Below are 11,754 nucleotides of genomic sequence, written 5' to 3'. Positions count from 1 at the left end.
TGTGTGTATTTCTCTATGGAAACAAATATGTTTTGATTTATAACATAACGTTATGCATTATTAACATAGACTATCTGCTTGCATAAAACCCAGTGGGAAAACGTTTCATTGGGATCTTCCTGTGACTTGAATATGCCTAAACTTACTTAAATGAGTTTAGCAGCAATTTGCTTTTTCTCTAAATTTTTTGAAAACCAGTCTTAAGCACTTTATTGTGTGCTACAGGCACATCAGTATTTTACAAATGTAAGCCCCACAGAAGAAAATCCTTGTCCCTTTGAACCCATGTGATAGATGTCTCAGTCAGCCCTGTGAATAAGAGAAGCCCTGAGGATGTCTATTCAAAACCTCTTGTACTCTCCTTGCACTCTGAGACTCAGCACTGAACTAACACACAGCCGACACAGTGACAAGTCTGCCAATACAAACCTCCAGAACAATAGGCCTGAAGCCAGGAGGGCCCCTGCGACTGCTCTGTCACATAAATACAGTATCTGAGACTGAGTGTCACCTTTTGGGGGCTGTACAGGAAGGATCCGCACCGGGATATTCCCCTGACTCTGTTAAGCTGGCGCAGGTGTAGGGTTTCTTCTGGCAAAGAGATGGAGTTCAGGCTCTGAACCTGACTAATACACCAAGCGGCTGGTTGAAACGATGACGGGATGGAAAGAGAGCGAGGAGAGGTAAAGGGGAACTGAGGTAGATAATCTGTCTGAGAAAGAGAACCACACACACTTACACACTCAGCCCTGGGACACAGTATGTTTCTGGTAGAGATAATAAATTAAAGTGGCAAGCTCACTGTGTTGTTTTATATTTGATCTTTATTCAGCTCTCTTCCTCTATATCCTCAGGTTAATAGTTTAAAAAAAGATAGATTGATGGCACTTTCTGTCTGGTAAACCTATACCTCCAGCCGCCAGCTAACTTAGCTTAGCACAAAGATGACACAGGAGGGGGAAACAGCTACAGCCCAGCATCTCTAAACCTTACTAATTAGCACCCCTTTTTAGTTCGTACAAAATGCAAAGTGTAAAATTGACAGTTACTCTGGGTTTTGTGCTGGACTAGCCTATTTCTTGGCAACCAGCAGATACTCTTGGAAGTTACTGGTCCCAACCAAGAAATAGTTTGGCACACAAAGAATGAGTTATTGCCATACTTCACTTTCTTGCCAAGAGATAGAGAAGATCAATACCACTCTCATATTTGCTGGGTAGCTTAGCTTTAGCATAGCACAAAGACTGGAAACAGGGAAACAGCTAACGCTAAACTAGATGTTGCTGTCATCTTGAATAATTAGGGGAGAGCGGGGTGAGTTGAGCCAGTTTTTACTAGAGAGGTCTTTAAAGTCAGGGCGTGACAGTAATGTCTCCAGCTAAAATATGTATTTCAGGATGTGGTGCATCCCTGGGAATAATGACTTTGGATCTAAAACAAACTGTTTTCAAAATATGACTCTTGGTCTCTTAGCTCAACTTGCCCCCGATGAGAGGTAAGTTGAGCCACAGGGGGGTCAAGGACATCAAAATAATTTTGTCGTGCCAACTCAAATGCCAGTTCACAGCATTTCATTGCACTTATATCGTGAAACATTGCAGCTTTCATTATTATTTATGGTTTATTTTATTAGGGACCGATACATCTAACATAGATAAACTGAAAACAGCACTCCGATGTGTTGATAATTTGCAACACCTGTCCCCAGAAGGGCTATTAAAGTAAATTTTGAGTAAATCAAAATGCAATGAAAAAATATGTAACACTAACTACAGTAGACTAGACGTGAGTACAAGTTTGTTGCTAAACCAACCAGAACTTTGCCTCTCTTTTAAAAGTGGTGAAGTTTGCAGCAGTTTTCAAGTGTTTAGGCAGCAAGTTCCAAGACTTTGCTCCTTTCACAGAAAAGGCCGTCTGAGCAAAAGACGTTTTGCAAAATGAAACTTTACAATGGCCACTTGAAGCTGCTCTGGTGGATCTGCTGCTACTCTGAAGACTCTTAATGTACTTATAGAGAGGCTGAGGAGCAAGTTCATTTAAACATTTAAATACAAGCTTTACATAATGAAAATCAATAAAGTTTGCAAAACTTAAAATCTTGTATTTGTTTAAAATGTGAAAGTGATGGTACCTGACTTACTTTTTGTCCAAAGTTTTCAAGGCTTGATTGTAAAGACACTCCATAGATTTAATCACATCACAGACGATTGGCCTGGGACCAGGTAGTTAAATCATTGGACAGATAAGAAAGTATCATTGATGTGACTCCCAGTTGTTTCGTATTAATATATATGTATTGCTTTAAAGTCATCCTGTTGATTGTCATGTCCCTTGCCACCTGATGAATGGACTTCCCATTCTGTACCTCTCCCACTGCTCTGTCCAAATTCCACAAGAGGAGTTGAAGCCCTTTTTGTCATCCATTGCATGATGATTTCTGGCCTAAAATTCATGTCACATTATTTTAGTGATAAGATGTAAGAATGCAATGTCGATGACAACATATACCTCAGGTGAATAAACATGGTGGAACCAAAAAGATGGAAAATAGCAAGTAAATGCGCAAAATTTCATATATGGCCCACAGTCAGAAACATTTGGCAACCCCTGGTTGAGACAGATCCGTGCTAGCTATTACCTTTGTTTAAACTTAGTCTTTGCACTTAGCTAAATTAGCAGGCTGTTGACTGCAGCTTAGCACACAGTGGTATCAATCTTCCTATCAACTTCTGGACAAGAAAGCTAATAAGCATATGTCCCAAAATGTCAAATTTTTCCTTTAAGGAATATATAAACTTTTCAAAGTTAAGCATTACAAAGCCAGTGATTACAATTTCCATCTTTTGAGATGTAAAACCAGTTTGAACAACAAGTGCTCAAACAAAGGTCTGTGGATACTGACATGGCCCAGGCAAATATAGAATAATGATATGTTTTGAAGCACAAAAAGCCATTGTAAATCCATCCAAAGAGAGGCCAGACTGGCACTGAGGAATTCACAGCTTTGGAAATGACTGTCTGCTGGCTAGCGGCAGATTCAGTCAGAATGAGGTCAGGATCCAGGCTTTGCTTTCATCAGACATTTTATTTGCTTTTCCCTCGCGCTAATTGCTCTAGTTGGAGTTATACTGACAGGTTTGGACCCAGAAATATAAACAGTGAGATTAAAGAAGCAAACAGGCAGCAGCAGTGTTGAGGAAACAAATACAGCATGCAAGTTGTGAACTGCGCCTGTATGTATAGGATTGAGATCGGATAGTACGTCTTTCTGTTGATATGTTTGTGTGCATACGTTTCTAGACCTTTGTGTACATTCACATTCATGTGTAGGTGTTTATGCATGCAGTTGTACAGTCCAACTGTAGTGCCTGCAGGTGTGTGCTGCTGCATTCCAGTGTGTACCACTGATAGAGATTTCCATAGCCGGAGGCTGACTGATGGCGTGTACATGTGCCAGCCATTACAGCAAATTACAAATCTTCCTCAGCAAAAGCTAAATTATTCACTCTCATTTTGTAATTTCCAGTATGAGGAAGAAGCCGTTGGCCATTTACAAAAGCCACAAGATACCCGGCAGAATCCTTAGTCATGACAGATCTTTGTGACCACCGCCTAGGAGCTGCTCATGTAGCGGTGTAGTGGCATGGCTATAGTTTCCTAGAAAGGGAAGCTGATGCCTTTTATTCTGTCTGGAATGAATATCAAAATATCAGTCTCTTTAAGATTAAAGATATCAGAGGATTTGGCTTTTATAACCTCTAAACAAATGCAAATTATTTTTTATCTGGTTTTCCTATGTGTTTTCTATGTGGTTATTAGACTAAAGGGGATATACCAAAACAATTAAGTTTAACTCTCATTGTGGTGTTTGAAGTGCAGCTCCTTTGAAGAAAAAAGATGTCACACACACTCTCTGCTATATGTTAGATGCATAACGGCCGAGCCCTCAGGTAGCAAGGATCATTGAATACAAAAGCCAACAACAAAGCGACTGCAAAGCTCCACCCTTCTCCTGGAGCCTTCCCAACTTTCATCTGCAAAAACGCAAGCAAGAATGATGGATGAACGAAGAGAAAATCACTCTGATCCAATCCACACACAATGTTCTCCCCCCACATCTTCCTCTTCTCCTCCCACCCTCCATCCCCCGTGTCCCACCGCCTTCACACAGGTGCATCGATCTTTTTCGCCAACAGGAGAACTTGCAGACTCCCAGACTTTGCCCTGCAGCTTTATAGAGACATCACTGAAAGGATGAATGTACTAAAGATCTGAGAGGAGAGATGTCTGGAGCTTACGCAACAGCCTCGCAGGCCTTGAAAGCATTAAACAGTGTTGGACCCACATAATGCATCGAATTCAGCATGGGAGTAATTTATATCGGCGGAAGAGTTCATGCAATTCATTCCAACTTCATGAGGGTTCAATTTGGGCAGCACCCAAAGCCAGGAGATACAATAACATAACTGATATACATGTATGGCAGTATGAGCCCAAAGATATTTTTAACATAAACAAAAATGTATGCAAGCCTCCCTCAACCGCTAAAAACCAGCTGCACGGAACTATTTTCAATGTGTCTTTCATCTTGGCAATACACACTAAGATACCTTTCCAAAGAGCAAGTCTGCACAGGAGTCTAAAACTGTTATTTACCTTTTCTGGGTGCTTTATTGTAGCAGTAGAATCAAGCGAGCAGTAGAATCAAGCGAGCGGGAATCTAAAGCGTAGGGAGGGAATTAAACTGACTGACAATCATGTCATCACACGAGCCGCAGACCATTTGGGAAATGCCTTCTTTTCTAATCCACAGCTCTGTGGCGAAAAGTGGGATCTGGCGGTTGGCTCCTAAGTGATATTGGGTGTGTTGGGAAGGGTGGAGGCTCAGGGAAAGAGTGGGATATGAGGGGAAGCCTGTGTGTGCCTGTATGCATTTGTGTGTGCATGACAGAAGTGTGAGTGACTGTGAGAGAAACTGAGTGAGGTTAAAAAAGAGACACATGATTAGTTTTGTACAGAGTTTCATGCATCCCAGCTCACTTTGGGAGATACACTAAGACATGTGGCTGCAAATCTGACAGAACTGTGAAGGTGAACCATTTTGGACTGCAGCATGCGTCTGATTGTTTATGTGAAGTATGTGGATATGCGTGCAGAGACTTTTATGCCTTTAGGGTCTTATGCATGTATCCATGTGCCCATTGTTCCAGTCTGCGTGCACATGTACCACTTGTGGTACCCAATCCCAGACTGTTACTTACTGAAATGCTTGTGGGCTGCTCTCTGTGGCTTTCCTTCATTGGAAGGCCTTGTCGTCTTAAACGCTGATTGCCATGACGTCAGCTCCAAACCACAGCCCTGCCTTTTATGTGTCACTGTCACCATCTATTTCCGCACAGTGTGTGAAAAACAACTTTCTTTCCATCTTTGCAATTCACTGACATGGACGGTTGGATCGAAGACTGTGCTACTGTTACTGGGCCAGAACCACCACCCAAATGGATGTGCTCATTAATTGTTGCACTCACTCAGCTTAGCCAAAACAATTGGGAGGGCTAAAGATGTGTGTGAATGGCAACCGGGTGAATGTCTCATTATTTAACCGGCAGCTCTGTGTTTTATTTATGTAAACAAGTCAAACCTGGACGATCTCTGTAAATAAAAACACAGTCATCAGATGGGTGTTAACTGGCTGTAATTACTGGTGTAAAACCACGGCAGTTTGTCTCTCCACTCTCTGGAGTTTCCCATGTTTTTCAAATTCCAACCTGTCACGCTGACTGTGAGAAAAGAGAGCTGTCATCCTAAAAAGAGAAGGAAAAACCTCTCTGCCCATTGGCTCACTGTTGAGTCAGGTTTGCTAAAATAGTATCACCTGTCCTGTGAAATCCTGCAGGCCAGAGGGTGTGTGTGTGTGTGTATGTGTGTGTGTGTGTGTGTGTGTGTGTGAAAGTATTTCATGCTGCAGAAACAGGAGATGGACTTCTTCCCTGTGGGGCCAGCCTGCATTTCACAGGAATGCGAAATCATGGACGACTCAAACAAGCAAACCATCAGCGAAGGTGCTGACGGTTGTTTTGGCCGAAGGGGACAGGAGTGTACCAAATATGTGACCCACCAGGAAAGAACAGGCCTGGTGGGAGATGAATGAATTTTTAAAATGGGATAATTAATTTTTTTAGTTTGAATCATTTAAATCAAAAGTTGTTGTTCAAATATTTTCCAGTGTAAAATGTTGTCTGGTCACATACTGCATTTTGTGCTTTTTATTATCATCCAAACCACATACAGTACGAAGAATTGGCTGGGCATGGAGGAAATTTAAAACAATAGTAAGACAATATACTTAATTTATTTTCTTGCCCAGAGGCATGAGAAGATTGAAACCACTTATATATCTGTATGTTAATTATGTAGGTACAGCCAGCAGCCAGTTAGCTTAAAAAAGACTAAGCTAAAACAGGGGCACTCTAGATCGGCTCTGTCCAAAAGTAACAAAATCTGCCTACCAGTACCTCTAAAGCTCATTAACTAACATGTTGTATCTCGTTTGTGCAAAAAAGAATGTGTATAAATGATTGTTGTTTTACTGCCGAGCTATATCTTGGTCGTAAAACGGTAAAGTGTTACTTTTATACTTTGGTTGTTGTACAGAACAGGAGATTTCATGTTAACCGGTAAGCTTAAGATGTGCTGGTAGGTTGATTTGTTACCTTCATGAAGAGCCAGGCTAACTAAGGCTAGCTAAGCTAACTGGCTGTAGCACAGATATGAAATTGGTATCGAAGTTCTTATCTAACTCTTGGAAAGAAAGCACAGCCAAAATGTTGAACAATTTTTTCAACTTATGGTGCAAGAGATCATTAACAAATCAGCAGGTTCATAATTTTGGGTCATGGTCAAACCGGGATATTTGTCCTCCTTTAAAACACCACCACCACACCCTGACTTTGTTGTAAAGCTAATAATCATATTGGGTTGTCAGTGAGCCTCATTCCTGTGGGAATGTATTCTGAGTGTTTGACCTCTTCTTTTTTTTTTAACCCCTTTACCAACACACACACAGTCACGCACACTCACACACAAATCTTCCTTTCCTTCCTGTAGCTCTCATCTGGCCTCACTTTGGGTTTTGAGGTCTGTGTTTTTAAGGACACAACAGAGCTGCTGGTCCAGATGACAGTGGGACGTCTTTCTTGTGGACTTCCCCAAAATATATTTAAAATTAATTTGGATTCTGTTTTGACCAAGCAATTTTTCACATTCTGTAACACTTTTGACAGATACACATGGAGGAAAACATAAAGTACACTCACTGTCTTCACTGTCTTTAGTATTGGCATAACATGGTGTTCTCTGCACAAATCCAGGACATTGAAAAGCCAGTAGGGAGAGGCTGAGGAATCTAGAGAAACAATTACTGTGGAGTGACTGACAGGCGAGATTAGAGGGTATTTGCTTTTCTGGCACATAAATAAAAGAATTAAGTTAACGTGGAGAATTAAAGTGCCAAATGTTGATGCTGAAGATACATTAATCACATATTCAAGGATTATTTTTAATACATAAGCGGGTGATGAATGATAACTCTAGAAAGATAGTTGGCTCTGATGTTGAATACTCTAGTTGCTGTAAAAAGGTAAAGTCAGTGTGTGTCTGTGTGTGTGTTGCACAATAGGTGCTGAGGGGCATAAAGCTATAGAGCACTATGTGGAATTCCCCTCTATTGTGCAACAAGGGGGATCCAGATGTGATCACACAAACAAACATACGTCAAATGCTTTATTTAAATGTGGTAATTATTATTCTTTAGGGTAAAATACAGTATTACTGAATACAGTTTTGCTTTAAAGGAATAGTTCGGGAAAATGCTTATTTGGTTTCTGGTGGAGAGTTAGATGAGAAGATTGATACCACTCTCGTGTCTCTACTCTACGGTAAATATGTAGCTGGAGTTATCAGCCGATTTTCGTAGCTTAGCATAAGGATTGGAAACAAGGGGAAACAGCTAGCCCGGCTCTGTCCAAAGGTAACAAAATACACCTACCAGCACCAGCAACAGCACGTTCAGTCAACCAATCAGTAGCCAGAGAGAAACATGAATGAGCTGTGAATGTGGTACCTAATGACCAATCACTGATCCCCATTGTTTATGCCAGGAACACCTTCTCCTTCGTTTTTGTCATGACTTGCATTTGACACGATTATTTAAACTTTATTTATTTAAACTTTATTTATGCTCAAAATACACAAAGTTCGCAAGACTGAGAGAAAAATACAACAGTACATTTCTCAGTTTCTCTTTTTCAGTTTGTTAATTCACCGTAAAACACACTTTAGTCAAACTCGACAGAAACAAAATAAAACTCACCAGAACTGTTGTGGTTAGTCTTTAAATTGTTCCAACAATCACCAGCTCTGGTTAGGTCAAAATAAATCCTTAATTCACAGAGTTGGCAGTTAGCTCAGTTACATTTACATTTACATACATTTACTCATCTGCCAGACCCCTGATATGTAATATGCTTCCTCCGATGGTTTTTTGTATGAATTCAACATATGGGGATGAGTCTCTCAGTTCTTACTCACTGTACCTTTGAGTTAAGCTATGATGGCACAGATATGCAAATTAGCACGTATCACTGATGTGTGTCATCTAGCAACAGGTAGCAACTTTTCGAACAGGCTTTAGCTCCTTTCTAATGAAAATAGTTGGCAACACCGTTTCATAGTCAGTGGAGACTCCAGGGAGTTACTGCTCCTAATCCAGCACATACGTCAGGTAAAAGGCCAAATTGTTGTTTTTACATTTTGTTTTTTATACGGATTAAACACACAGATATAACATGTTAATTGGTGAGCTTTAATGGTTGTCAGAACCAGGCTAGCTTTTTGTCCGTTTCCAGTCTTTATGCTGAGCTAAATCTCTCCACCAGAAAGTGAATATGTGTATTTCCCAAAACATTGAGCTATTGTTTTAAGGGCATGCTGGAATACAACACATACTGTACACCATGGCCTGCTCCGGCAGATTATCTGTCCCTATAACTTATTTCTTATTTCCCGGTTTTTCTCAAATGTTTGATAAAATATGTAGATGTGATGTTCTGTCTGTCTTTCACAATATCTACTGAGTAGGCTAAGCCTAATGTCAGAACACCTCCATAACTGTCTCATAATACTGGGAATTATGTAGATTATAGGTTGGTGATTGGGCTGGGGAGAATAAAGAGCTGAGGCACTTCTGAACATTTTCTGCACAGAAGTTAACAATCAGCCTGACCAAAGAAGCAATTTTGACTATTAAGCCCACCCATCTGAGGCCTGTGGGGGGTCGCTGGTTTCCCAAAAATGTTGTAGACTGTATGTGTATATGTGTTTGCAAACACACACATACATAGAAAATAGTATGGGATCATAGAAGAGAAAGAGTATGCTCATATGGAGCCCGCTGGGATTACTAACCAAGACGACAGAGGATGAGCAGCCGCAAATTGCTGGGAGCTGGGGTTAGCTGTGTGTGGGGGGGTGGGTGGAGGTTGGGTTGGGCGGAGGGTGGGGGGAGACAGTCTGTGGCACTGTACCCAGGGAAAGACTGAGGTAATTACTTTCTTCTTCTCTGTAGTGTTCAGTCTCTGTCTGCGCAAAGATGTTTTCAGCGTGCCATAAACCTCTCCAGGCGTCAAAGGCCTCTGACATTTCTGGACAAGCGCTGACACAAATACAGCATTTTCCACAGTCCATCACTGCTTTGACTATCTGTGTGCAGAGGCCTCCTTTTAAATCATTCAGCTGAAATCCAAAACCATCCTGATATTTCCATACTCTGAAGACGGATCGTTTGATAAATGTTTCCTTGCCTCTGGCACACTTTTGTCTGAGGCTACATTTGATAATTTTTACCAGCCCCTCACTCTGAAAGTCATACAGCAAACACAAAGTAGAAGAGAAGAGTTGTTTGACAGTATGCACACAGCTTATTCACAGTTTCTTTCCGGATTGCTGAGCCCATGAACCTTTGAGGTCTTTCAAATCACCATAGTCTCTGATCAAGGTATAGGATAAAAGTTGACATGTGGGCACACAATCAGTCAGTCTTATTCTCCTGTTTTAAACCTCCCTTCCTATCCCAAAGTCAGTCCTGCATCCCACAAAAATGAGAACCCCTCTCCCTGATCTGCGGGAACAATACCAGTGCCACACACCTCAAGTATTCCCTTTGAAGCTTTCAGACCAACCCGTGCTGCTGTCTCTGGGTCCTTTCTCCCTGAAACAGATCAGAGTGCAGATAGCAAGTGATGTTTGCCAATACACATATGTTCAAAACCCCCTCTGTGTTACTGAAGCTGGTGGAGCTCAGAAACAGGATGTGATCATGTGATAAAAGTGACAATAAAGCAGCAGAAGCCATTGAAGATAATCTTTGAAATTTCTGTTTATTTTCTCACTGGGAGCCCTGATACTTGGGTTTTTACATGCTGCTCTGCAGGGCAAGTTTGCATCCTGCGAAACGATCCCTCACATGTGGTAACTGTTGACATTTTGCTGGAACGAGCAGAAAATTGAGGTTCTTTGTCGCGTCCTCCCTTAATGTAATTGTGTTTTTATTATTCCGCATTTCACATTTACAGTATTTACAACCAATATGGCCCGTCAAGATATGCATTTCATACACCCATGCCACACAAATATGGCGAGTGTATGTTTATATGCTCAATAAACTACAAATCATTTCACATTATGGTTCACTGCGGAGCCTTTTGGAGGGGACGAGCAAAAGTATTCTCATTTTGATTTCTGTAAGCCCCGTCGTCTCTTTCAAACACATGTTGTCCTGACACAATTACAACAATGTCCAACCTGGAACGCCTTGAGTTTCCAGCACTTTCCTTTGATCCAGGGTAGAAATCACATTCCAGTGTCATGTATAAAAGCTTTGTTTTAGCCTTTCACTCATTATGCAGGGGTAGATGTTTGGCCAGCATATGTGTGTCTATGACATGTGGAGGGCAGCCCCACCATGTATGGATGAAGACATCACATATTGTGGGGAAACGCGCATACTGCAGATGTTACTCCCTGATGAAAGGAGCTTTCTCTATTTCTCTTACAGTCACGCATTCGGGAGCTTTATTCCTCCCACAAAGTGCTCACAGCTTCTGTAGTGTGTGAAGCAGGGCCACCGGATGACAGATGCTTTTGGGGAATATTACCTTGATGAACTGGATATAATGTCCTGGCGTGTGGACGCAGGATGAGACACTTTTCTTTCTCCGTGGCTCAAAACAGAAGCAGGTGCAGCGCACGTAAACATCCACATCCAAGCAACAGGCTCATATACAGTATATGTTACAATTAAAACAAGATGTCCTGCGAATGAGTCAGCGGTGCACACATGTTTTTAAGTTGTAGTTCTACCCCCAGGCTCGGCCTTGGGGACTGGGGAAGGCTTTGGAGTAGCGGTGGTTTATTGTAATCAAGGATCTCGTTTGTTTACCAGCAGGATGAGAGGCAGAGGTCAGTGGATTTGAGTCTGTCTCGTGATTCTATCAGAGGATTACCACTTCCTCCTTCCTGTTTGCTTCCTCTTGGCCATACAGCTGTGCTCAGATGCCAGCCAAAAAAAATTCTCACAGATAGCAAATGCTAATTACAGACCCGTTTTTGGGCCAATTTGCTTTTTCCTCTCCGTCTCTCATTCTAACATCTCATCTCATTGTGGTTTATCTTTGTATTTTGGTCTCTTTCTAACTC

The sequence above is a fragment of the Micropterus dolomieu genome, linkage group LG02 (assembly GCF_021292245.1).
Source record: "Micropterus dolomieu isolate WLL.071019.BEF.003 ecotype Adirondacks linkage group LG02, ASM2129224v1, whole genome shotgun sequence".
Taxonomy (NCBI): domain Eukaryota; kingdom Metazoa; phylum Chordata; class Actinopteri; order Centrarchiformes; family Centrarchidae; genus Micropterus; species Micropterus dolomieu.
This window is presented reverse-complemented; position numbering follows the sequence as displayed.